At 49.4% G+C, this 27627-nt stretch overlaps 5 pseudogenes; all 5 read right to left on the bottom strand.

Annotated features, from left to right (window-relative positions):
• Nucleotides 1–846: 846 nt before the first annotated feature.
• Nucleotides 847–2031, bottom strand: LOC134736728 (heterogeneous nuclear ribonucleoprotein A3-like; annotated as a pseudogene).
• A 5110-nt stretch (nt 2032–7141) lies between these two features.
• Nucleotides 7142–8326, bottom strand: LOC134736729 (heterogeneous nuclear ribonucleoprotein A3-like; annotated as a pseudogene).
• A 5110-nt stretch (nt 8327–13436) lies between these two features.
• On the bottom strand, nt 13437–14621 carry LOC129481862 (heterogeneous nuclear ribonucleoprotein A3-like; annotated as a pseudogene).
• A 5110-nt stretch (nt 14622–19731) lies between these two features.
• On the bottom strand, nt 19732–20916 carry LOC134736730 (heterogeneous nuclear ribonucleoprotein A3-like; annotated as a pseudogene).
• A 5132-nt stretch (nt 20917–26048) lies between these two features.
• Nucleotides 26049–27168, bottom strand: LOC129481878 (heterogeneous nuclear ribonucleoprotein A3-like; annotated as a pseudogene).
• Between the last annotated feature and the right edge of the window lie 459 nt (nt 27169–27627).

The raw sequence follows: 27627 nt of genomic DNA on the forward strand, positions 1-27627 counted from the left end.
ACCAAGATAAATGTAGAATAGAGATGTTCTAAACACGGCTAGGACTCAGCAAGTCTAACACACTAAAATCATGATTACATTTTAAAAGAAAATGCACAAAACCAAATAGAAATGTTGACATTTTTCTCATTTGAAAGTAACCTTAATGCTATTAAATTCACAAATGCTAATTTAAATACACAACCCTATTTATCTAAAACACACATTGCAAACACACAAATGATCTATTCTCTCCACATGTCCGCGCCCATTCATATCATGCTTTGGAAATGGGGAGAATAGATTCCCCTTAAACTGCAAGTCGGCAGGTGTTTCTTCACAGTTAACTTCAGCAACATTCCTACAAAGTAGTAATTAACAACGATCTTCTTTGCTTGTTAACTCACAGGGAAACACCTTGGAAACTGCATTTTGTTAAAGTTTCTGTACTAAAATGTAGAAAAACTGAACTACACAAATATTGACAAGTTAAAAATTCCTTAATTTTCTATTCCTGGTACCACTACCACAATTTACAGGGCAATATACCTGATGTAATGAAAAGAAAAAGAAAAAGACAAAGCTACAACAGATAAAAGACCTCAGGAATGTACATCTAATTGACACTACATTGCATTAATCAATAGCTGCACTTTTTGCGAACTGTGGCTGCGACAGTCCTGAACCAGAAGGGTTCCCTGTTTAAGCTGCACTCACTTTTCTGACTATGGATCATCATTCCTTCTGTGGCGGATTTTTACAGTTCCTCTAACGCTTTTGGGAGGCCTGTCGCAAAGTAACCTGCAGCTTTCCTGACAACTCCTCGCTCTCTCTCCTGCTAAGAACTGTAGCCCTTTTCTGCTGTTTTTAGAACCTGCTGCTACCATATCCACCACTTCCACCACCAGATCCATAACCACCACCATAGGGACTGCCCGAGCCTCTTCCACCAAAACTGCCCCCTTCCCTGGGTCCATAATTTGATTGCTGTTGTCCACTATAACTTCCAAAATCATTAGAGTTGCCACCACCACCGTAGTTGCCACCGCCAAAACTTCCTCCTTCATTGTAACCGTCATATCCTCCACCACCTCCACCGTGTGCACCACCTTGGTTTCCGTATCCTGGTCCACCACCACCATAGCCCCCTCTACTTCTATAACCAGGACCACCGCCATAGTTGCCACCATCTCCTCCAGATACACTATATCCACCATCACCTCCTCCATAACTACCTCTGCTGCCACCACCTCCACCACCATAGCATCCTCTTCCACCAAAGTTTCCACCACGGCCAAAATTACCTCCGCCACCTCCAAAGTTTCCCGCGCGACCCATAAAATTGCCAGATCCACCTCCACGACCTCTGTGTGATCCTGCAGACTGCATCTCTTGTTTAGAGAGGGCCTTTTTCGCTTCATAATTATGCCCATTAATAGTGTGGTATTGCTGAACAACAATTTTATCAACTGTGTCATGATCGTCAAAAGTTACAAAAGCAAATCCTCTCTTTTGTCCACTCTGCCCGTCTCACAGAACTTCTATGGTTTCCATCTTGCCGTACTTTTCAACGTAGTCTCTCAAATTATATTCTTCTGTATCTTCTTAAATACCACCAACAAAAATTGTTTTCAGTGTTAGATGGGCACCAGGCTTTACAGAATCCTCTCCAGAAACAGCTCTCTTTGGTTCCACTACACGCCCATCAACCTTGTGTGGTCCAGCACACATGGCTGCATCCGCCTCTTCAACACAAGAATAAGTCACAAAACCAAAGCCCCTGGAACGATTTGTATGGGGGGTCTCTCATTACCACAGAATCTGTGAGTGTGCCCCATTTCTCCGAATGTGCTCTTAAACTGTCATCTGTAGTTTCCAAGCTCAGATCACCAGTAAAACGTTTTCTCAACCGCTCTGATTCCTTTGGATCATGGCCCTCCTCCCCCCGGCGGCGACGGCGACGGCCGGAGTCGGGCTGGGGAAGACAGGGTGGCGGTTTCAGCTTCATTGTGAGTCCGGACTCGGCTCTTCCAACTCGAGTTCCCCAGGTCTCCTTTCATTTCCCTTGGCACTCAGGGAAAGGCCACTCCTTCCCGCTCGCCACCGGGCACACGCCTGGACACCTTTGTTGGTTTCGCCATCGCCCCACGTGCCCCCGGTGACAGGCATTCACGCCGTCTGCTCTGGGATACGTCAGTGCGCGCCTCATCGCCTCGTCTCCACCTCGGTTTGGCCCGGTCCTTGTCTGCACGCACGTGTCCTGGAAAGCGGTGTCGGCTTGCAGGAGCCCCAGGGCTTTCAGAAGCGGGGCGGGCCACTGCTCTTTCAACGGAAGAGGGAGGCAGAGGGCTCACGGATCAGTGAATTTTCAGCTGACACCACGCCTCGAGGGCCATGGGATCATTCTGTGCTGCAGCGAGGCCCTGGCCCGCCTCACCACATGTGGTGAGCCCATCCTTTCTCACTCGGAGGGGTCCAAAGTCACATCTGAAGAGGAGTCCTGAGAACCCTGCAGGCACCCTGAAGCTCCCGCTGCGTCGGTGGAACTCGGCTCAAGGAGGTCCCGAACACCGGACTCTTGGGTGCTGGGCCCTGGGACACGCGCGGCCCCCTCCCCCATCCGGCCCCAAACTGGACCCCGGATCCAGCCGCAGCGCCGGGGCTGCAGCAGGATCCCCCTCTGCTGGGGCGCAGCTGCCCTTATTTAAAGGGGACGGGGCCTGACTGCTGGGAGCGGAGCGCGAGTTGGCCCAGCCAGTGCGCATGCGCGAGGAGCGAGCGGATTCTCCCGTCACAGTGCTTCCCACGGTTGTCTTAGAAACCAGTCCCTGAGGCTGGGCAACGCAGCAGTCCTCCGCGGCAGCCCTTGGGTGTCCAGCCTCCGAGGCTCCGGCCTGACCTCTCCATGGGGTCCACAGGGCGGATTCCCCTAGAATCCTAGAATCAGCGCTGGGCGACGTTGACAGGCCTTGTCTTCTAGGACAGGTGCTGTCGAATCTCCTCTGCAATTCCCGTGTCACTCTTGAGGGACATCCTCTCCTCTGCTCATAGGCGGACTGTCTCCCTGAATCTTCTGGCTGTAAGGAATGTCAGGAAACCAAAGGTACTGCGCCGGACTGCGGCTGGGGTCGCGTGCAGGGGAGGATGCGTCAGGGCTGCCTGGGCGTGAAGGGTTGGGGGTGGGGTTAATCTTGCGGAAAGCTCTTTGCTCCTCTGGCAGGCATTTCAAACTGTGGCTTGGCCGGAGGCACAGGCCCCTCCTGGATCCCAGGTCTTCTTTCATTTCCCTTGGCACTCAGGGAAAGGCCACTTGTTCCCCCTTGCCTCCGGGCACATGCCTGGACACCCTTCTTGGTTTCGCTATCGCCCCATATGCCTCCGGTGACATGCATTCGCCCCATCAGCTCTAGGATACGTCAGTGCGCGCCTGATCGCCTCGTCTCTACTCGGATTTGCCGGGTCCCTGTCTGCACGTGTCCTGGAAAGCGGTGTCGGCTTGCAGGAGCCCCAGGGCTTTTAGAAGCGGGGCGGTCCACTGCTCTTTCAAAGGAGGAGGGAGGCAGAGGGCTCACGGATCAGTGAATTTTCACCTGACACCACGCCTCGAGGGCCATGGGATCCTTCTGTGCTGCAGCGAGGCCCTGGCCCGCCTCACCACATGTGGTGAGCCCATCCATTCTCACTCGGAGGGGTCCAAAGTCACATCTGAAGAGGAGTCCTGAGAACCCTGCAGGCGCCCTGAAGCTCACGCTGCATCGGTGGAACTCGGCTCAGGGAGGTCCTGAACACCGGACTCTTGGGTGCTCGGCCCTGGGACACCCGCGCCCCCATCCCCCACGCGGCCCCAAACTGGACCCCGGATCCAGCCGCAGCGCCGGGGCTGCAGCAGGATCCCCTTCTGCTGGGGCGCAGCTGCCCTTATTTAAAGGGGACGAGGCCTGACTGCTGGCAGCGGAGCGCGAGTTGGCCCAGCCAGTGCGCATGCGCGAGGAGCTAGCTGATTCTCCTGTCACTGTGGTTCCCACGGTTGTCTTACAAACCAGTCCCTGACGCTGGGCAACGCAGCAGTCCTCCGTGGCAGCCCTTGGGTGTCCGGCCTCCGAGGCTCCGGCCTGACCTCTCCACGGGGTCCACAGGGCGGATTGCCCTAGCATCCTAGAATCAGCGCTGGGCGACCGTCACTGGCCTTGTCTACCAGGACAGGTGCTGTCGCATTTCCTCTGCACTTCCTGTGTCACTCTTGAGGGACATCCTCTCCTCTGCTCATAGGCCGACTCTCTCCCTGAATCTTCTGGCTGTAAGGAATGTCAGGAAACCAAAGGGACTTCGCCGGACTGCGGCTGCGGTCGCGTGCAGGGCCAACTGGGTCAGGACTACCTGGGCGGTGGAGGGTTGGGGGTGGGGTGAATCTTGCAGAAAGCTCCTTGCTCCTGTGGCAGGGATTTCAAGCTGTGGCTTGGACTGTGGCACAGGTCCCCTCCTGCTTCCCATTGCTTCTCTCTTTTTCTTTTTTTTTTTTTTCCAGTAAATTACTCTTTAGTTAGTGAAAGAATTCAAATTCAAGGATTACCTAATGCTTATTGCCCTTCCTTGCAGGTCTAAGTGCTAGACCTAGTGACTGTGGCAACTATGTCTCATTGATGTTCCAAAAGGCCAAGAGCTCCTTCCTGCTAGACTTTCTTCGACATTTCAGTTGGTATAAGCACATTTAACTAGCTTTTGGAAAGTTGCTCACTCTCCTCATAGTATCTTATGCCTTCACTTCTCTGTAGTTGAAGCTCTTGCTGCTGCCTTGTCATTCTTTATTTATGCTGACTTGTCCAAACGCAAAAGGCTGCTGAAGTCCTGTCTTAGTGAGTTTCTGTGATCCAGGGTGTGCTTAAAAAGCACACCTTAGGTCCTTTAAAGCTGGTTACATCGCCCTCCTCACGGCTTACTTTTCCACACTGTTCACAAGAGCTAAGATAATACAACTGATAAACAGGTCACATACAGAGATTTCACCTGCTTATAGGTTGTAAACATCAACTTACTGTAAAGATTTTCACTATAATACTAGTTCCAGAGGATAGAAAGTTGTTTAACTGTACAATTAACCTCATGCCATTGAAAGATACTGTCAAGTTTGTGTCAAACCATTTCGCAAACATAAAACGGGAAATGTTCATCTCCCCCATTCCTTTCAACTTTATTTATATGAATAAAGGAACGTGAGACAATTGAGCTGAATTTTAATATTTCCCAAGCATTATTTTGACTGGGTACCCAGGTTTAAGTTATGAACATTGACAGTGTCCATTATATAACCACGCTTGAAGTAATTAAGGACTTAACCACTTCCTAATATTAGCCTATTTTCGACACTGCTCTTCACATATATGCCCATTAACAAATGGAATGTCTGTTCCATTTGTTGGTTTGTGAATGTTTCTGGAAAACCGCAGTGTGTGTGAAGACCAATTTCCATGCTGGCACAGCACGCATCCAAATATTCATGCACAGAGGCCCAGAATTAGAGCAACAAGAGAGCATTTTCAAACACTAGCACGCCCCATTCCCCTTCTGATTGCTTGTTTGCTTAGTACTTCTTCAAACAAAAAAGACTTGAATTCAACGTATAACTACCAAAGAAAGAGTAACGGTAGGGCACATACTCAGGGTTCGAATGAAATTGTAAGCACTCGCGGGAGCAAAACACTAGACATTTGTTTATATTAATATACGAATATACGACCTAAGTAACTAAAACTCTTCTCTAACAGGGCCTTCCAAAATCATTGGTGACAACATGATTTATGTTGAAATGTAAACAAGAAATGACCGTGTGTTCTTTGGGAACTTAAGAACTCAGACTATCCAAGTTTGAATTCAGGTCTGTAAGAAGTGAGAAGCCTGTACTAAGCAACTGTGCTACATTTCTGCTGCAGTTAGGTTATTTTGGACAATTATACCTAAACTATCCTTGGTTTCATCCAGCAAAAGGAATAGAATACAAACAGGAAAGCATGCCAGCCACTTACGGGTTTAATAACACATGACTTTTATTCTCTTGCTCTGAAAACTTATATCAAAAAAAAAAAGAATTTAAGGAAAGTAACTCAAGATTTATGGGGTGCTTGTGCTTCAAAGAAGAAAAAAAAAGGTACCCACTAATTTGCTCAGATATAGCAGGCCTAATGGTTCTATATTTTCAACAGGTTTTAAGAATGGTTTCTAATGTAGGAGAGGGAAAACATCCACTCTCCCTTTTCAGAATATAAATGGAGGGCACTAAACCCTCCTTACACCCAAAACCTATGGCTGCAGTTCAAATCTGACCAAGATAAATGTAGAATAGAGATGTTCTAAACACGGCTAGGACTCAGCAAGTCTAACACACTAAAATCATGATTACATTTTAAAAGAAAATGCACAAAACCAAATAGAAATGTTGACATTTTTCTCATTTGAAAGTAACCTTAATGCTATTAAATTCACAAATGCTAATTTAAATACACAACCCTATTTATCTAAAACACACATTGCAAACACACAAATGATCTATTCTCTCCACATGTCCGCGCCCATTCATATCATGCTTTGGAAATGGGGAGAATAGATTCCCCTTAAACTGCAAGTCGGCAGGTGTTTCTTCACAGTTAACTTCAGCAACATTCCTACAAAGTAGTAATTAACAACGATCTTCTTTGCTTGTTAACTCACAGGGAAACACCTTGGAAACTGCATTTTGTTAAAGTTTCTGTACTAAAATGTAGAAAAACTGAACTACACAAATATTGACAAGTTAAAAATTCCTTAATTTTCTATTCCTGGTACCACTACCACAATTTACAGGGCAATATACCTGATGTAATGAAAAGAAAAAGAAAAAGACAAAGCTACAACAGATAAAAGACCTCAGGAATGTACATCTAATTGACACTACATTGCATTAATCAATAGCTGCACTTTTTGCGAACTGTGGCTGCGACAGTCCTGAACCAGAAGGGTTCCCTGTTTAAGCTGCACTCACTTTTCTGACTATGGATCATCATTCCTTCTGTGGCGGATTTTTACAGTTCCTCTAACGCTTTTGGGAGGCCTGTCGCAAAGTAACCTGCAGCTTTCCTGACAACTCCTCGCTCTCTCTCCTGCTAAGAACTGTAGCCCTTTTCTGCTGTTTTTAGAACCTGCTGCTACCATATCCACCACTTCCACCACCAGATCCATAACCACCACCATAGGGACTGCCCGAGCCTCTTCCACCAAAACTGCCCCCTTCCCTGGGTCCATAATTTGATTGCTGTTGTCCACTATAACTTCCAAAATCATTAGAGTTGCCACCACCACCGTAGTTGCCACCGCCAAAACTTCCTCCTTCATTGTAACCGTCATATCCTCCACCACCTCCACCGTGTGCACCACCTTGGTTTCCGTATCCTGGTCCACCACCACCATAGCCCCCTCTACTTCTATAACCAGGACCACCGCCATAGTTGCCACCATCTCCTCCAGATCCACTATATCCACCATCACCTCCTCCATAACTACCTCTGCTGCCACCACCTCCACCACCATAGCATCCTCTTCCACCAAAGTTTCCACCACGGCCAAAATTACCTCCGCCACCTCCAAAGTTTCCCGCGCGACCCATAAAATTGCCAGATCCACCTCCACGACCTCTGTGTGATCCTGCAGACTGCATCTCTTGTTTAGAGAGGGCCTTTTTCGCTTCATAATTATGCCCATTAATAGTGTGGTATTGCTGAACAACAATTTTATCAACTGTGTCATGATCGTCAAAAGTTACAAAAGCAAATCCTCTCTTTTGTCCACTCTGCCCGTCTCACAGAACTTCTATGGTTTCCATCTTGCCGTACTTTTCAACGTAGTCTCTCAAATTATATTCTTCTGTATCTTCTTAAATACCACCAACAAAAATTGTTTTCAGTGTTAGATGGGCACCAGGCTTTACAGAATCCTCTCCAGAAACAGCTCTCTTTGGTTCCACTACACGCCCATCAACCTTGTGTGGTCCAGCACACATGGCTGCATCCGCCTCTTCAACACAAGAATAAGTCACAAAACCAAAGCCCCTGGAACGATTTGTATGGGGGGTCTCTCATTACCACAGAATCTGTGAGTGTGCCCCATTTCTCCGAATGTGCTCTTAAACTGTCATCTGTAGTTTCCAAGCTCAGATCACCAGTAAAACGTTTTCTCAACCGCTCTGATTCCTTTGGATCATGGCCCTCCTCCCCCCGGCGGCGACGGCGACGGCCGGAGTCGGGCTGGGGAAGACAGGGTGGCGGTTTCAGCTTCATTGTGAGTCCGGACTCGGCTCTTCCAACTCGAGTTCCCCAGGTCTCCTTTCATTTCCCTTGGCACTCAGGGAAAGGCCACTCCTTCCCGCTCGCCACCGGGCACACGCCTGGACACCTTTGTTGGTTTCGCCATCGCCCCACGTGCCCCCGGTGACAGGCATTCACGCCGTCTGCTCTGGGATACGTCAGTGCGCGCCTCATCGCCTCGTCTCCACCTTGGTTTGGCCCGGTCCTTGTCTGCACGCACGTGTCCTGGAAAGCGGTGTCGGCTTGCAGGAGCCCCAGGGCTTTCAGAAGCGGGGCGGGCCACTGCTCTTTCAACGGAAGAGGGAGGCAGAGGGCTCACGGATCAGTGAATTTTCAGCTGACACCACGCCTCGAGGGCCATGGGATCATTCTGTGCTGCAGCGAGGCCCTGGCCCGCCTCACCACATGTGGTGAGCCCATCCTTTCTCACTCGGAGGGGTCCAAAGTCACATCTGAAGAGGAGTCCTGAGAACCCTGCAGGCACCCTGAAGCTCCCGCTGCGTCGGTGGAACTCGGCTCAAGGAGGTCCCGAACACCGGACTCTTGGGTGCTGGGCCCTGGGACACGCGCGGCCCCCTCCCCCATCCGGCCCCAAACTGGACCCCGGATCCAGCCGCAGCGCCGGGGCTGCAGCAGGATCCCCCTCTGCTGGGGCGCAGCTGCCCTTATTTAAAGGGGACGGGGCCTGACTGCTGGGAGCGGAGCGCGAGTTGGCCCAGCCAGTGCGCATGCGCGAGGAGCGAGCGGATTCTCCCGTCACAGTGCTTCCCACGGTTGTCTTAGAAACCAGTCCCTGAGGCTGGGCAACGCAGCAGTCCTCCGCGGCAGCCCTTGGGTGTCCAGCCTCCGAGGCTCCGGCCTGACCTCTCCATGGGGTCCACAGGGCGGATTCCCCTAGAATCCTAGAATCAGCGCTGGGCGACGTTGACAGGCCTTGTCTTCTAGGACAGGTGCTGTCGAATCTCCTCTGCAATTCCCGTGTCACTCTTGAGGGACATCCTCTCCTCTGCTCATAGGCGGACTGTCTCCCTGAATCTTCTGGCTGTAAGGAATGTCAGGAAACCAAAGGTACTGCGCCGGACTGCGGCTGGGGTCGCGTGCAGGGGAGGATGCGTCAGGGCTGCCTGGGCGTGAAGGGTTGGGGGTGGGGTTAATCTTGCGGAAAGCTCTTTGCTCCTCTGGCAGGCATTTCAAACTGTGGCTTGGCCGGAGGCACAGGCCCCTCCTGGATCCCAGGTCTTCTTTCATTTCCCTTGGCACTCAGGGAAAGGCCACTTGTTCCCCCTTGCCTCCGGGCACATGCCTGGACACCCTTCTTGGTTTCGCTATCGCCCCATATGCCTCCGGTGACATGCATTCGCCCCATCAGCTCTAGGATACGTCAGTGCGCGCCTGATCGCCTCGTCTCTACTCGGATTTGCCGGGTCCCTGTCTGCACGTGTCCTGGAAAGCGGTGTCGGCTTGCAGGAGCCCCAGGGCTTTTAGAAGCGGGGCGGTCCACTGCTCTTTCAAAGGAGGAGGGAGGCAGAGGGCTCACGGATCAGTGAATTTTCACCTGACACCACGCCTCGAGGGCCATGGGATCCTTCTGTGCTGCAGCGAGGCCCTGGCCCGCCTCACCACATGTGGTGAGCCCATCCATTCTCACTCGGAGGGGTCCAAAGTCACATCTGAAGAGGAGTCCTGAGAACCCTGCAGGCGCCCTGAAGCTCACGCTGCATCGGTGGAACTCGGCTCAGGGAGGTCCTGAACACCGGACTCTTGGGTGCTCGGCCCTGGGACACCCGCGCCCCCATCCCCCACGCGGCCCCAAACTGGACCCCGGATCCAGCCGCAGCGCCGGGGCTGCAGCAGGATCCCCTTCTGCTGGGGCGCAGCTGCCCTTATTTAAAGGGGACGAGGCCTGACTGCTGGCAGCGGAGCGCGAGTTGGCCCAGCCAGTGCGCATGCGCGAGGAGCTAGCTGATTCTCCTGTCACTGTGGTTCCCACGGTTGTCTTACAAACCAGTCCCTGACGCTGGGCAACGCAGCAGTCCTCCGTGGCAGCCCTTGGGTGTCCGGCCTCCGAGGCTCCGGCCTGACCTCTCCACGGGGTCCACAGGGCGGATTGCCCTAGCATCCTAGAATCAGCGCTGGGCGACCGTCACTGGCCTTGTCTACCAGGACAGGTGCTGTCGCATTTCCTCTGCACTTCCTGTGTCACTCTTGAGGGACATCCTCTCCTCTGCTCATAGGCCGACTCTCTCCCTGAATCTTCTGGCTGTAAGGAATGTCAGGAAACCAAAGGGACTTCGCCGGACTGCGGCTGCGGTCGCGTGCAGGGCCAACTGGGTCAGGACTACCTGGGCGGTGGAGGGTTGGGGGTGGGGTGAATCTTGCAGAAAGCTCCTTGCTCCTGTGGCAGGGATTTCAAGCTGTGGCTTGGACTGTGGCACAGGTCCCCTCCTGCTTCCCATTGCTTCTCTCTTTTTCTTTTTTTTTTTTTTCCAGTAAATTACTCTTTAGTTAGTGAAAGAATTCAAATTCAAGGATTACCTAATGCTTATTGCCCTTCCTTGCAGGTCTAAGTGCTAGACCTAGTGACTGTGGCAACTATGTCTCATTGATGTTCCAAAAGGCCAAGAGCTCCTTCCTGCTAGACTTTCTTCGACATTTCAGTTGGTATAAGCACATTTAACTAGCTTTTGGAAAGTTGCTCACTCTCCTCATAGTATCTTATGCCTTCACTTCTCTGTAGTTGAAGCTCTTGCTGCTGCCTTGTCATTCTTTATTTATGCTGACTTGTCCAAACGCAAAAGGCTGCTGAAGTCCTGTCTTAGTGAGTTTCTGTGATCCAGGGTGTGCTTAAAAAGCACACCTTAGGTCCTTTAAAGCTGGTTACATCGCCCTCCTCACGGCTTACTTTTCCACACTGTTCACAAGAGCTAAGATAATACAACTGATAAACAGGTCACATACAGAGATTTCACCTGCTTATAGGTTGTAAACATCAACTTACTGTAAAGATTTTCACTATAATACTAGTTCCAGAGGATAGAAAGTTGTTTAACTGTACAATTAACCTCATGCCATTGAAAGATACTGTCAAGTTTGTGTCAAACCATTTCGCAAACATAAAACGGGAAATGTTCATCTCCCCCATTCCTTTCAACTTTATTTATATGAATAAAGGAACGTGAGACAATTGAGCTGAATTTTAATATTTCCCAAGCATTATTTTGACTGGGTACCCAGGTTTAAGTTATGAACATTGACAGTGTCCATTATATAACCACGCTTGAAGTAATTAAGGACTTAACCACTTCCTAATATTAGCCTATTTTCGACACTGCTCTTCACATATATGCCCATTAACAAATGGAATGTCTGTTCCATTTGTTGGTTTGTGAATGTTTCTGGAAAACCGCAGTGTGTGTGAAGACCAATTTCCATGCTGGCACAGCACGCATCCAAATATTCATGCACAGAGGCCCAGAATTAGAGCAACAAGAGAGCATTTTCAAACACTAGCACGCCCCATTCCCCTTCTGATTGCTTGTTTGCTTAGTACTTCTTCAAACAAAAAAGACTTGAATTCAACGTATAACTACCAAAGAAAGAGTAACGGTAGGGCACATACTCAGGGTTCGAATGAAATTGTAAGCACTCGCGGGAGCAAAACACTAGACATTTGTTTATATTAATATACGAATATACGACCTAAGTAACTAAAACTCTTCTCTAACAGGGCCTTCCAAAATCATTGGTGACAACATGATTTATGTTGAAATGTAAACAAGAAATGACCGTGTGTTCTTTGGGAACTTAAGAACTCAGACTATCCAAGTTTGAATTCAGGTCTGTAAGAAGTGAGAAGCCTGTACTAAGCAACTGTGCTACATTTCTGCTGCAGTTAGGTTATTTTGGACAATTATACCTAAACTATCCTTGGTTTCATCCAGCAAAAGGAATAGAATACAAACAGGAAAGCATGCCAGCCACTTACGGGTTTAATAACACATGACTTTTATTCTCTTGCTCTGAAAACTTATATCAAAAAAAAAAAGAATTTAAGGAAAGTAACTCAAGATTTATGGGGTGCTTGTGCTTCAAAGAAGAAAAAAAAAGGTACCCACTAATTTGCTCAGATATAGCAGGCCTAATGGTTCTATATTTTCAACAGGTTTTAAGAATGGTTTCTAATGTAGGAGAGGGAAAACATCCACTCTCCCTTTTCAGAATATAAATGGAGGGCACTAAACCCTCCTTACACCCAAAACCTATGGCTGCAGTTCAAATCTGACCAAGATAAATGTAGAATAGAGATGTTCTAAACACGGCTAGGACTCAGCAAGTCTAACACACTAAAATCATGATTACATTTTAAAAGAAAATGCACAAAACCAAATAGAAATGTTGACATTTTTCTCATTTGAAAGTAACCTTAATGCTATTAAATTCACAAATGCTAATTTAAATACACAACCCTATTTATCTAAAACACACATTGCAAACACACAAATGATCTATTCTCTCCACATGTCCGCGCCCATTCATATCATGCTTTGGAAATGGGGAGAATAGATTCCCCTTAAACTGCAAGTCAGCAGGTGTTTCTTCACAGTTAACTTCAGCAACATTCCTACAAAGTAGTAATTAACAACGATCTTCTTTGCTTGTTAACTCACAGGGAAACACCTTGGAAACTGCATTTTGTTAAAGTTTCTGTACTAAAATGTAGAAAAACTGAACTACACAAATATTGACAAGTTAAAAATTCCTTAATTTTCTATTCCTGGTACCACTACCACAATTTACAGGGCAATATACCTGATGTAATGAAAAGAAAAAGAAAAAGACAAAGCTACAACAGATAAAAGACCTCAGGAATGTACATCTAATTGACACTACATTGCATTAATCAATAGCTGCACTTTTTGCGAACTGTGGCTGCGACAGTCCTGAACCAGAAGGGTTCCCTGTTTAAGCTGCACTCACTTTTCTGACTATGGATCATCATTCCTTCTGTGGCGGATTTTTACAGTTCCTCTAACGCTTTTGGGAGGCCTGTCGCAAAGTAACCTGCAGCTTTCCTGACAACTCCTCGCTCTCTCTCCTGCTAAGAACTGTAGCCCTTTTCTGCTGTTTTTAGAACCTGCTGCTACCATATCCACCACTTCCACCACCAGATCCATAACCACCACCATAGGGACTGCCCGAGCCTCTTCCACCAAAACTGCCCCCTTCCCTGGGTCCATAATTTGATTGCTGTTGTCCACTATAACTTCCAAAATCATTAGAGTTGCCACCACCACCGTAGTTGCCACCGCCAAAACTTCCTCCTTCATTGTAACCGTCATATCCTCCACCACCTCCACCGTGTGCACCACCTTGGTTTCCGTATCCTGGTCCACCACCACCATAGCCCCCTCTACTTCTATAACCAGGACCACCGCCATAGTTGCCACCATCTCCTCCAGATCCACTATATCCACCATCACCTCCTCCATAACTACCTCTGCTGCCACCACCTCCACCACCATAGCATCCTCTTCCACCAAAGTTTCCACCACGGCCAAAATTACCTCCGCCACCTCCAAAGTTTCCCGCGCGACCCATAAAATTGCCAGATCCACCTCCACGACCTCTGTGTGATCCTGCAGACTGCATCTCTTGTTTAGAGAGGGCCTTTTTCGCTTCATAATTATGCCCATTAATAGTGTGGTATTGCTGAACAACAATTTTATCAACTGTGTCATGATCGTCAAAAGTTACAAAAGCAAATCCTCTCTTTTGTCCACTCTGCCCGTCTCACAGAACTTCTATGGTTTCCATCTTGCCGTACTTTTCAACGTAGTCTCTCAAATTATATTCTTCTGTATCTTCTTAAATACCACCAACAAAAATTGTTTTCAGTGTTAGATGGGCACCAGGCTTTACAGAATCCTCTCCAGAAACAGCTCTCTTTGGTTCCACTACACGCCCATCAACCTTGTGTGGTCCAGCACACATGGCTGCATCCGCCTCTTCAACACAAGAATAAGTCACAAAACCAAAGCCCCTGGAACGATTTGTATGGGGGGTCTCTCATTACCACAGAATCTGTGAGTGTGCCCCATTTCTCCGAATGTGCTCTTAAACTGTCATCTGTAGTTTCCAAGCTCAGATCACCAGTAAAACGTTTTCTCAACCGCTCTGATTCCTTTGGATCATGGCCCTCCTCCCCCCGGCGGCGACGGCGACGGCCGGAGTCGGGCTGGGGAAGACAGGGTGGCGGTTTCAGCTTCATTGTGAGTCCGGACTCGGCTCTTCCAACTCGAGTTCCCCAGGTCTCCTTTCATTTCCCTTGGCACTCAGGGAAAGGCCACTCCTTCCCGCTCGCCACCGGGCACACGCCTGGACACCTTTGTTGGTTTCGCCATCGCCCCACGTGCCCCCGGTGACAGGCATTCACGCCGTCTGCTCTGGGATACGTCAGTGCGCGCCTCATCGCCTCATCTCCACCTCGGTTTGGCCTGGTCCTTGTCTGCACGCACGTGTCCTGGAAAGCGGTGTCGGCTTGCAGGAGCCCCAGGGCTTTCAGAAGCGGGGCGGGCCACTGCTCTTTCAACGGAAGAGGGAGGCAGAGGGCTCACGGATCAGTGAATTTTCAGCTGACACCACGCCTCGAGGGCCATGGGATCATTCTGTGCTGCAGCGAGGCCCTGGCCCGCCTCACCACATGTGGTGAGCCCATCCTTTCTCACTCGGAGGGGTCCAAAGTCACATCTGAAGAGGAGTCCTGAGAACCCTGCAGGCACCCTGAAGCTCCCGCTGCGTCGGTGGAACTCGGCTCAAGGAGGTCCCGAACACCGGACTCTTGGGTGCTGGGCCCTGGGACACGCGCGGCCCCCTCCCCCATCCGGCCCCAAACTGGACCCCGGATCCAGCCGCAGCGCCGGGGCTGCAGCAGGATCCCCCTCTGCTGGGGCGCAGCTGCCCTTATTTAAAGGGGACGGGGCCTGACTGCTGGGAGCGGAGCGCGAGTTGGCCCAGCCAGTGCGCATGCGCGAGGAGCGAGCGGATTCTCCCGTCACAGTGCTTCCCACGGTTGTCTTAGAAACCAGTCCCTGAGGCTGGGCAACGCAGCAGTCCTCCGCGGCAGCCCTTGGGTGTCCAGCCTCCGAGGCTCCGGCCTGACCTCTCCATGGGGTCCACAGGGCGGATTCCCCTAGAATCCTAGAATCAGCGCTGGGCGACGTTGACAGGCCTTGTCTTCTAGGACAGGTGCTGTCGAATCTCCTCTGCAATTCCCGTGTCACTCTTGAGGGACATCCTCTCCTCTGCTCATAGGCGGACTGTCTCCCTGAATCTTCTGGCTGTAAGGAATGTCAGGAAACCAAAGGTACTGCGCCGGACTGCGGCTGGGGTCGCGTGCAGGGGAGGATGCGTCAGGGCTGCCTGGGCGTGAAGGGTTGGGGGTGGGGTTAATCTTGCGGAAAGCTCTTTGCTCCTCTGGCAGGCATTTCAAACTGTGGCTTGGCCGGAGGCACAGGCCCCTCCTGGATCCCAGGTCTTCTTTCATTTCCCTTGGCACTCAGGGAAAGGCCACTTGTTCCCCCTTGCCTCCGGGCACATGCCTGGACACCCTTCTTGGTTTCGCTATCGCCCCATATGCCTCCGGTGACATGCATTCGCCCCATCAGCTCTAGGATACGTCAGTGCGCGCCTGATCGCCTCGTCTCTACTCGGATTTGCCGGGTCCCTGTCTGCACGTGTCCTGGAAAGCGGTGTCGGCTTGCAGGAGCCCCAGGGCTTTTAGAAGCGGGGCGGTCCACTGCTCTTTCAAAGGAGGAGGGAGGCAGAGGGCTCACGGATCAGTGAATTTTCACCTGACACCACGCCTCGAGGGCCATGGGATCCTTCTGTGCTGCAGCGAGGCCCTGGCCCGCCTCACCACATGTGGTGAGCCCATCCATTCTCACTCGGAGGGGTCCAAAGTCACATCTGAAGAGGAGTCCTGAGAACCCTGCAGGCGCCCTGAAGCTCACGCTGCATCGGTGGAACTCGGCTCAGGGAGGTCCTGAACACCGGACTCTTGGGTGCTCGGCCCTGGGACACCCGCGCCCCCATCCCCCACGCGGCCCCAAACTGGACCCCGGATCCAGCCGCAGCGCCGGGGCTGCAGCAGGATCCCCTTCTGCTGGGGCGCAGCTGCCCTTATTTAAAGGGGACGAGGCCTGACTGCTGGCAGCGGAGCGCGAGTTGGCCCAGCCAGTGCGCATGCGCGAGGAGCTAGCTGATTCTCCTGTCACTGTGGTTCCCACGGTTGTCTTACAAACCAGTCCCTGACGCTGGGCAACGCAGCAGTCCTCCGTGGCAGCCCTTGGGTGTCCGGCCTCCGAGGCTCCGGCCTGACCTCTCCACGGGGTCCACAGGGCGGATTGCCCTAGCATCCTAGAATCAGCGCTGGGCGACCGTCACTGGCCTTGTCTACCAGGACAGGTGCTGTCGCATTTCCTCTGCACTTCCTGTGTCACTCTTGAGGGACATCCTCTCCTCTGCTCATAGGCCGACTCTCTCCCTGAATCTTCTGGCTGTAAGGAATGTCAGGAAACCAAAGGGACTTCGCCGGACTGCGGCTGCGGTCGCGTGCAGGGCCAACTGGGTCAGGACTACCTGGGCGGTGGAGGGTTGGGGGTGGGGTGAATCTTGCAGAAAGCTCCTTGCTCCTGTGGCAGGGATTTCAAGCTGTGGCTTGGACTGTGGCACAGGTCCCCTCCTGCTTCCCATTGCTTCTCTCTTTTTCTTTTTTTTTTTTTTCCAGTAAATTACTCTTTAGTTAGTGAAAGAATTCAAATTCAAGGATTACCTAATGCTTATTGCCCTTCCTTGCAGGTCTAAGTGCTAGACCTAGTGACTGTGGCAACTATGTCTCATTGATGTTCCAAAAGGCCAAGAGCTCCTTCCTGCTAGACTTTCTTCGACATTTCAGTTGGTATAAGCACATTTAACTAGCTTTTGGAAAGTTGCTCACTCTCCTCATAGTATCTTATGCCTTCACTTCTCTGTAGTTGAAGCTCTTGCTGCTGCCTTGTCATTCTTTATTTATGCTGACTTGTCCAAACGCAAAAGGCTGCTGAAGTCCTGTCTTAGTGAGTTTCTGTGATCCAGGGTGTGCTTAAAAAGCACACCTTAGGTCCTTTAAAGCTGGTTACATCGCCCTCCTCACGGCTTACTTTTCCACACTGTTCACAAGAGCTAAGATAATACAACTGATAAACAGGTCACATACAGAGATTTCACCTGCTTATAGGTTGTAAACATCAACTTACTGTAAAGATTTTCACTATAATACTAGTTCCAGAGGATAGAAAGTTGTTTAACTGTACAATTAACCTCATGCCATTGAAAGATACTGTCAAGTTTGTGTCAAACCATTTCGCAAACATAAAACGGGAAATGTTCATCTCCCCCATTCCTTTCAACTTTATTTATATGAATAAAGGAACGTGAGACAATTGAGCTGAATTTTAATATTTCCCAAGCATTATTTTGACTGGGTACCCAGGTTTAAGTTATGAACATTGACAGTGTCCATTATATAACCACGCTTGAAGTAATTAAGGACTTAACCACTTCCTAATATTAGCCTATTTTCGACACTGCTCTTCACATATATGCCCATTAACAAATGGAATGTCTGTTCCATTTGTTGGTTTGTGAATGTTTCTGGAAAACCGCAGTGTGTGTGAAGACCAATTTCCATGCTGGCACAGCACGCATCCAAATATTCATGCACAGAGGCCCAGAATTAGAGCAACAAGAGAGCATTTTCAAACACTAGCACGCCCCATTCCCCTTCTGATTGCTTGTTTGCTTAGTACTTCTTCAAACAAAAAAGACTTGAATTCAACGTATAACTACCAAAGAAAGAGTAACGGTAGGGCACATACTCAGGGTTCGAATGAAATTGTAAGCACTCGCGGGAGCAAAACACTAGACATTTGTTTATATTAATATACGAATATACGACCTAAGTAACTAAAACTCTTCTCTAACAGGGCCTTCCAAAATCATTGGTGACAACATGATTTATGTTGAAATGTAAACAAGAAATGACCGTGTGTTCTTTGGGAACTTAAGAACTCAGACTATCCAAGTTTGAATTCAGGTCTGTAAGAAGTGAGAAGCCTGTACTAAGCAACTGTGCTACATTTCTGCTGCAGTTAGGTTATTTTGGACAATTATACCTAAACTATCCTTGGTTTCATCCAGCAAAAGGAATAGAATACAAACAGGAAAGCATGCCAGCCACTTACGGGTTTAATAACACATGACTTTTATTCTCTTGCTCTGAAAACTTATATCAAAAAAAAAAAGAATTTAAGGAAAGTAACTCAAGATTTATGGGGTGCTTGTGCTTCAAAGAAGAAAAAAAAAGGTACCCACTAATTTGCTCAGATATAGCAGGCCTAATGGTTCTATATTTTCAACAGGTTTTAAGAATGGTTTCTAATGTAGGAGAGGGAAAACATCCACTCTCCCTTTTCAGAATATAAATGGAGGGCACTAAACCCTCCTTACACCCAAAACCTATGGCTGCAGTTCAAATCTGACCAAGATAAATGTAGAATAGAGATGTTCTAAACACGGCTAGGACTCAGCAAGTCTAACACACTAAAATCATGATTACATTTTAAAAGAAAATGCACAAAACCAAATAGAAATGTTGACATTTTTCTCATTTGAAAGTAACCTTAATGCTATTAAATTCACAAATGCTAATTTAAATACACAACCCTATTTATCTAAAACACACATTGCAAACACACAAATGATCTATTCTCTCCACATGTCCGCGCCCATTCATATCATGCTTTGGAAATGGGGAGAATAGATTCCCCTTAAACTGCAAGTCGGCAGGTGTTTCTTCACAGTTAACTTCAGCAACATTCCTACAAAGTAGTAATTAACAACGATCTTCTTTGCTTGTTAACTCACAGGGAAACACCTTGGAAACTGCATTTTGTTAAAGTTTCTGTACTAAAATGTAGAAAAACTGAACTACACAAATATTGACAAGTTAAAAATTCCTTAATTTTCTATTCCTGGTACCACTACCACAATTTACAGGGCAATATACCTGATGTAATGAAAAGAAAAAGAAAAAGACAAAGCTACAACAGATAAAAGACCTCAGGAATGTACATCTAATTGACACTACATTGCATTAATCAATAGCTGCACTTTTTGCGAACTGTGGCTGCGACAGTCCTGAACCAGAAGGGTTCCCTGTTTAAGCTGCACTCACTTTTCTGACTATGGATCATCATTCCTTCTGTGGCGGATTTTTACAGTTCCTCTAACGCTTTTGGGAGGCCTGTCGCAAAGTAACCTGCAGCTTTCCTGACAACTCCTCGCTCTCTCTCCTGCTAAGAACTGTAGCCCTTTTCTGCTGTTTTTAGAACCTGCTGCTACCATATCCACCACTTCCACCACCAGATCCATAACCACCACCATAGGGACTGCCCGAGCCTCTTCCACCAAAACTGCCCCCTTCCCTGGGTCCATAATTTGATTGCTGTTGTCCACTATAACTTCCAAAATCATTAGAGTTGCCACCACCACCGTAGTTGCCACCGCCAAAACTTCCTCCTTCATTGTAACCGTCATATCCTCCACCACCTCCACCGTGTGCACCACCTTGGTTTCCGTATCCTGGTCCACCACCACCATAGCCCCCTCTACTTCTATAACCAGGACCACCGCCATAGTTGCCACCATCTCCTCCAGATCCACTATATCCACTATCACCTCCTCCATAACTACCTCTGCTGCCACCACCTCCACCACCATAGCATCCTCTTCCACCAAAGTTTCCACCACGGCCAAAATTACCTCCGCCACCTCCAAAGTTTCCCGCGCGACCCATAAAATTGCCAGATCCACCTCCACGACCTCTGTGTGATCCTGCAGACTGCATCTCTTGTTTAGAGAGGGCCTTTTTCGCTTCATAATTATGCCCATTAATAGTGTGGTATTGCTGAACAACAATTTTATCAACTGTGTCATGATCGTCAAAAGTTACAAAAGCAAATCCTCTCTTTTGTCCACTCTGCCCGTCTCACAGAACTTCTATGGTTTCCATCTTGCCGTACTTTTCAACGTAGTCTCTCAAATTATATTCTTCTGTATCTTCTTAAATACCACCAACAAAAATTGTTTTCAGTGTTAGATGGGCACCAGGCTTTACAGAATCCTCTCCAGAAACAGCTCTCTTTGGTTCCACTACACGCCCATCAACCTTGTGTGGTCCAGCACACATGGCTGCATCCGCCTCTTCAACACAAGAATAAGTCACAAAACCAAAGCCCCTGGAACGATTTGTATGGGGGGTCTCTCATTACCACAGAATCTGTGAGTGTGCCCCATTTCTCCGAATGTGCTCTTAAACTGTCATCTGTAGTTTCCAAGCTCAGATCACCAGTAAAACGTTTTCTCAACCGCTCTGATTCCTTTGGATCATGGCCCTCCTCCCCCCGGCGGCGACGGCGACGGCCGGAGTCGGGCTGGGGAAGACAGGGTGGCGGTTTCAGCTTCATTGTGAGTCCGGACTCGGCTCTTCCAACTCGAGTTCCCCAGGTCTCCTTTCATTTCCCTTGGCACTCAGGGAAAGGCCACTCCTTCCCGCTCGCCACCGGGCACACGCCTGGACACCTTTGTTGGTTTCGCCATCGCCCCACGTGCCCCCGGTGACAGGCATTCACGCCGTCTGCTCTGGGATACGTCAGTGCGCGCCTCATCGCCTCGTCTCCACCTCGGTTTGGCCCGGTCCTTGTCTGCACGCACGTGTCCTGGAAAGCGGTGTCGGCTTGCAGGAGCCCCAGGGCTTTCAGAAGCGGGGCGGGCCACTGCTCTTTCAACGGAAGAGGGAGGCAGAGGGCTCACGGATCAGTGAATTTTCAGCTGACACCACGCCTCGAGGGCCATGGGATCATTCTGTGCTGCAGCGAGGCCCTGGCCCGCCTCACCACATGTGGTGAGCCCATCCTTTCTCACTCGGAGGGGTCCAAAGTCACATCTGAAGAGGAGTCCTGAGAACCCTGCAGGCACCCTGAAGCTCCCGCTGCGTCGGTGGAACTCGGCTCAAGGAGGTCCCGAACACCGGACTCTTGGGTGCTGGGCCCTGGGACACGCGCGGCCCCCTCCCCCATCCGGCCCCAAACTGGACCCCGGATCCAGCCGCAGCGCCGGGGCTGCAGCAGGATCCCCCTCTGCTGGGGCGCAGCTGCCCTTATTTAAAGGGGACGGGGCCTGACTGCTGGGAGCGGAGCGCGAGTTGGCCCAGCCAGTGCGCATGCGCGAGGAGCGAGCGGATTCTCCCGTCACAGTGCTTCCCACGGTTGTCTTAGAAACCAGTCCCTGAGGCTGGGCAACGCAGCAGTCCTCCGCGGCAGCCCTTGGGTGTCCAGCCTCCGAGGCTCCGGCCTGACCTCTCCATGGGGTCCACAGGGCGGATTCCCCTAGAATCCTAGAATCAGCGCTGGGCGACGTTGACAGGCCTTGTCTTCTAGGACAGGTGCTGTCGAATCTCCTCTGCAATTCCCGTGTCACTCTTGAGGGACATCCTCTCCTCTGCTCATAGGCGGACTGTCTCCCTGAATCTTCTGGCTGTAAGGAATGTCAGGAAACCAAAGGTACTGCGCCGGACTGCGGCTGGGGTCGCGTGCAGGGGAGGATGCGTCAGGGCTGCCTGGGCGTGAAGGGTTGGGGGTGGGGTTAATCTTGCGGAAAGCTCTTTGCTCCTCTGGCAGGCATTTCAAACTGTGGCTTGGCCGGAGGCACAGGCCCCTCCTGGATCCCAGGTCTTCTTTCATTTCCCTTGGCACTCAGGGAAAGGCCACTTGTTCCCCCTTGCCTCCGGGCACATGTCTGGACACCCTTCTTGGTTTCGCTATCGCCCCATATGCCTCCGGTGACATGCATTCGCGCCATCAGCTCTAGGATACGTCAGTGCGCGCCTGATCGCCTCGTCTCTACTCGGATTTGCCGGGTCCCTGTCTGCACGTGTCCTGGAAAGCGGTGTCGGCTTGCAGGAGCCCCAGGGCTTTTAGAAGCGGGGCGGTCCACTGCTCTTTCAAAGGAGGAGGGAGGCAGAGGGCTCACGGATCAGTGAATTTTCACCTGACACCACGCCTCGAGGGCCATGGGATCCTTCTGTGCTGCAGCGAGGCCCTGGCCCGCCTCACCACATGTGGTGAGCCCATCCATTCTCACTCGGAGGGGTCCAAAGTCACATCTGAAGAGGAGTCCTGAGAACCCTGCAGGCGCCCTGAAGCTCACGCTGCATCGGTGGAACTCGGCTCAGGGAGGTCCTGAACACCGGACTCTTGGGTGCTCGGCCCTGGGACACCCGCGCCCCCATCCCCCACGCGGCCCCAAACTGGACCCCGGATCCAGCCGCAGCGCCGGGGCTGCAGCAGGATCCCCTTCTGCTGGGGCGCAGCTGCCCTTATTTAAAGGGGACGAGGCCTGACTACTGGCAGCGGAGTGCGAGTTGGCCCAGCCAGTGCGCATGCGCGAGGAGCTAGCTGATTCTCCTGTCACTGTGGTTCCCACGGTTGTCTTACAAACCAGTCCCTGACGCTGGGCAACGCAGCAGTCCTCCGTGGCAGCCCTTGGGTGTCCGGCCTCCGAGGCTCCGGCCTGACCTCTCCACGGGGTCCACAGGGCGGATTGCCCTAGCATCCTAGAATCAGCGCTGGGCGACCGTCACTGGCCTTGTCTACCAGGACAGGTGCTGTCGCATTTCCTCTGCACTTCCTGTGTCACTCTTGAGGGACATCCTCTCCTCTGCTCATAGGCCGACTCTCTCCCTGAATCTTCTGGCTGTAAGGAATGTCAGGGAACCAAAGGGACTTCGCCGGACTGCGGCTGCGGTCGCGTGCAGGGCCAACTGGGTCAGGACTACCTGGGCGGTGGAGGGTTGGGGGTGGGGTGAATCTTGCAGAAAGCTCCTTGCTCCTGTGGCAGGGATTTCAAGCTGTGGCTTGGACTGTGGCACAGGTCCCCTCCTGCTTCCCATTGCTTCTCTCTTTTTCTTTTTTTTTTTTTTTCCAGTAAATTACTCTTTAGTTAGTGAAAGAATTCAAATTCAAGGATTACCTAATGCTTATTGCCCTTCCTTGCAGGTCTAAGTGCTAGACCTAGTGACTGTGGCAACTATGTCTCATTGATGTTCCAAAAGGCCAAGAGCTCCTTCCTGCTAGACTTTCTTCGACATTTCAGTTGGTATAAGCACATTTAACTAGCTTTTGGAAAGTTGCTCACTCTCCTCATAGTATCTTATGCCTTCACTTCTCTGTAGTTGAAGCTCTTGCTGCTGCCTTGTCATTCTTTATTTATGCTGACTTGTCCAAACGCAAAAGGCTGCTGAAGTCCTGTCTTAGTGAGTTTCTGTGATCCAGGGTGTGCTTAAAAAGCACACCTTAGGTCCTTTAAAGCTGGTTACATCGCCCTCCTCACGGCTTACTTTTCCACACTGTTCACAAGAGCTAAGATAATACAACTGATAAACAGGTCACATACAGAGATTTCACCTGCTTATAGGTTGTAAACATCAACTTACTGTAAAGATTTTCACTATAATACTAGTTCCAGAGGATAGAAAGTTGTTTAACTGTACAATTAACCTCATGCCATTGAAAGATACTGTCAAGTTTGTGTCAAACCATTTCGCAAACATAAAACGGGAAATGTTCATCTCCCCCATTCCTTTCAACTTTATTTATATGAATAAAGGAACGTGAGACAATTGAGCTGAATTTTAATATTTCCCAAGCATTATTTTGACTGGGTACCCAGGTTTAAGTTATGAACATTGACAGTGTCCATTATATAACCACGCTTGAAGTAATTAAGGACTTAACCACTTCCTAATATTAGCCTATTTTCGACACTGCTCTTCACATATATGCCCATTAACAAATGGAATGTCTGTTCCATTTGTTGGTTTGTGAATGTTTCTGGAAAACCGCAGTGTGTGTGAAGACCAATTTCCATGCTGGCACAGCACGCATCCAAATATTCATGCACAGAGGCCCAGAATTAGAGCAACAAGAGAGCATTTTCAAACACTAGCACGCCCCATTCCCCTTCTGATTGCTTGTTTGCTTAGTACTTCTTCAAACAAAAAAGACTTGAATTCAACGTATAACTACCAAAGAAAGAGTAACGGTAGGGCACATACTCAGGGTTCGAATGAAATTGTAAGCACTCGCGGGAGCAAAACACTAGACATTTGTTTATATTAATATACGAATATACGACCTAAGTAACTAAAACTCTTCTCTAACAGGGCCTTCCAAAATCATTGGTGACAACATGATTTATGTTGAAATGTAAACAAGAAATGACCGTGTGTTCTTTGGGAACTTAAGAACTCAGACTATCCAAGTTTGAATTCAGGTCTGTAAGAAGTGAGAAGCCTGTACTAAGCAACTGTGCTACATTTCTGCTGCAGTTAGGTTATTTTGGACAATTATACCTAAACTATCCTTGGTTTCATCCAGCAAAAGGAATAGAATACAAACAGGAAAGCATGCCAGCCACTTACGGGTTTAATAACACATGACTTTTATTCTCTTGCTCTGAAAACTTATATCAAAAAAAAAAAGAATTTAAGGAAAGTAACTCAAGATTTATGGGGTGCTTGTGCTTCAAAGAAGAAAAAAAAAGGTACCCACTAATTTGCTCAGATATAGCAGGCCTAATGGTTCTATATTTTCAACAGGTTTTAAGAATGGTTTCTAATGTAGGAGAGGGAAAACATCCACTCTCCCTTTTCAGAATATAAATGGAGGGCACTAAACCCTCCTTACACCCAAAACCTATGGCTGCAGTTCAAATCTGACCAAGATAAATGTAGAATAGAGATGTTCTAAACACGGCTAGGACTCAGCAAGTCTAACACACTAAAATCATGATTACATTTTAAAAGAAAATGCACAAAACCAAATAGAAATGTTGACATTTTTCTCATTTGAAAGTAACCTTAATGCTATTAAATTCACAAATGCTAATTTAAATACACAACCCTATTTATCTAAAACACACATTGCAAACACACAAATGATCTATTCTCTCCACATGTCCGCGCCCATTCATATCATGCTTTGGAAATGGGGAGAATAGATTCCCCTTAAACTGCAAGTCGGCAGGTGTTTCTTCACAGTTAACTTCAGCAACATTCCTACAAAGTAGTAATTAACAACGATCTTCTTTGCTTGTTAACTCACAGGGAAACACCTTGGAAACTGCATTTTGTTAAAGTTTCTGTACTAAAATGTAGAAAAACTGAACTACACAAATATTGACAAGTTAAAAATTCCTTAATTTTCTATTCCTGGTACCACTACCACAATTTACAGGGCAATATACCTGATGTAATGAAAAGAAAAAGAAAAAGACAAAGCTACAACAGATAAAAGACCTCAGGAATGTACATCTAATTGACACTACATTGCATTAATCAATAGCTGCACTTTTTGCGAACTGTGGCTGCGACAGTCCTGAACCAGAAGGGTTCCCTGTTTAAGCTGCACTCACTTTTCTGACTATGGATCATCATTCCTTCTGTGGCGGATTTTTACAGTTCCTCTAACGCTTTTGGGAGGCCTGTCGCAAAGTAACCTGCAGCTTTCCTGACAACTCCTCGCTCTCTCTCCTGCTAAGAACTGTAGCCCTTTTCTGCTGTTTTTAGAACCTGCTGCTACCATATCCACCACTTCCACCACCAGATCCATAACCACCACCATAGGGACTGCCCGAGCCTCTTCCACCAAAACTGCCCCCTTCCCTGGGTCCATAATTTGATTGCTGTTGTCCACTATAACTTCCAAAATCATTAGAGTTGCCACCACCACCGTAGTTGCCACCGCCAAAACTTCCTCCTTCATTGTAACCGTCATATCCTCCACCACCTCCACCGTGTGCACCACCTTGGTTTCCGTATCCTGGTCCACCACCACCATAGCCCCCTCTACTTCTATAACCAGGACCACCGCCATAGTTGCCACCATCTCCTCCAGATACACTATATCCACCATCACCTCCTCCATAACTACCTCTGCTGCCACCACCTCCACCACCATAGCATCCTCTTCCACCAAAGTTTCCACCACGGCCAAAATTACCTCCGCCACCTCCAAAGTTTCCCGCGCGACCCATAAAATTGCCAGATCCACCTCCACGACCTCTGTGTGATCCTGCAGACTGCATCTCTTGTTTAGAGAGGGCCTTTTTCGCTTCATAATTATGCCCATTAATAGTGTGGTATTGCTGAACAACAATTTTATCAACTGTGTCATGATCGTCAAAAGTTACAAAAGCAAATCCTCTCTTTTGTCCACTCTGCCCGTCTCACAGAACTTCTATGGTTTCCATCTTGCCGTACTTTTCAACGTAGTCTCTCAAATTATATTCTTCTGTATCTTCTTAAATACCACCAACAAAAATTGTTTTCAGTGTTAGATGGGCACCAGGCTTTACAGAATCCTCTCCAGAAACAGCTCTCTTTGGTTCCACTACACGCCCATCAACCTTGTGTGGTCCAGCACACATGGCTGCATCCGCCTCTTCAACACAAGAATAAGTCACAAAACCAAAGCCCCTGGAACGATTTGTATGGGGGGTCTCTCATTACCACAGAATCTGTGAGTGTGCCCCATTTCTCCGAATGTGCTCTTAAACTGTCATCTGTAGTTTCCAAGCTCAGATCACCAGTAAAACGTTTTCTCAACCGCTCTGATTCCTTTGGATCATGGCCCTCCTCCCCCCGGCGGCGAAGGCGACGGCCGGAGTCGGGCTGGGGAAGACAGGGTGGCGGTTTCAGCTTCATTGTGAGTCCGGACTCGGCTCTTCCAACTCGAGTTCCCCAGGTCTCCTTTCATTTCCCTTGGCACTCAGGGAAAGGCCACTCCTTCCCGCTCGCCACCGGGCACACGCCTGGACACCTTTGTTGGTTTCGCCATCGCCCCACGTGCCCCCGGTGACAGGCATTCACGCCGTCTGCTCTGGGATACGTCAGTGCGCGCCTCATCGCCTCGTCTCCACCTCGGTTTGGCCCGGTCCTTGTCTGCACGCACGTGTCCTGGAAAGCGGTGTCGGCTTGCAGGAGCCCCAGGGCTTTCAGAAGCGGGGCGGGCCACTGCTCTTTCAACGGAAGAGGGAGGCAGAGGGCTCACGGATCAGTGAATTTTCAGCTGACACCACGCCTCGAGGGCCATGGGATCATTCTGTGCTGCAGCGAGGCCCTGGCCCGCCTCACCACATGTGGTGAGCCCATCCTTTCTCACTC

Source organism: Symphalangus syndactylus, chromosome 5, assembly GCF_028878055.3.
Source record: "Symphalangus syndactylus isolate Jambi chromosome 5, NHGRI_mSymSyn1-v2.1_pri, whole genome shotgun sequence".
Classification (NCBI taxonomy): Eukaryota; Metazoa; Chordata; class Mammalia; order Primates; family Hylobatidae; genus Symphalangus; species Symphalangus syndactylus.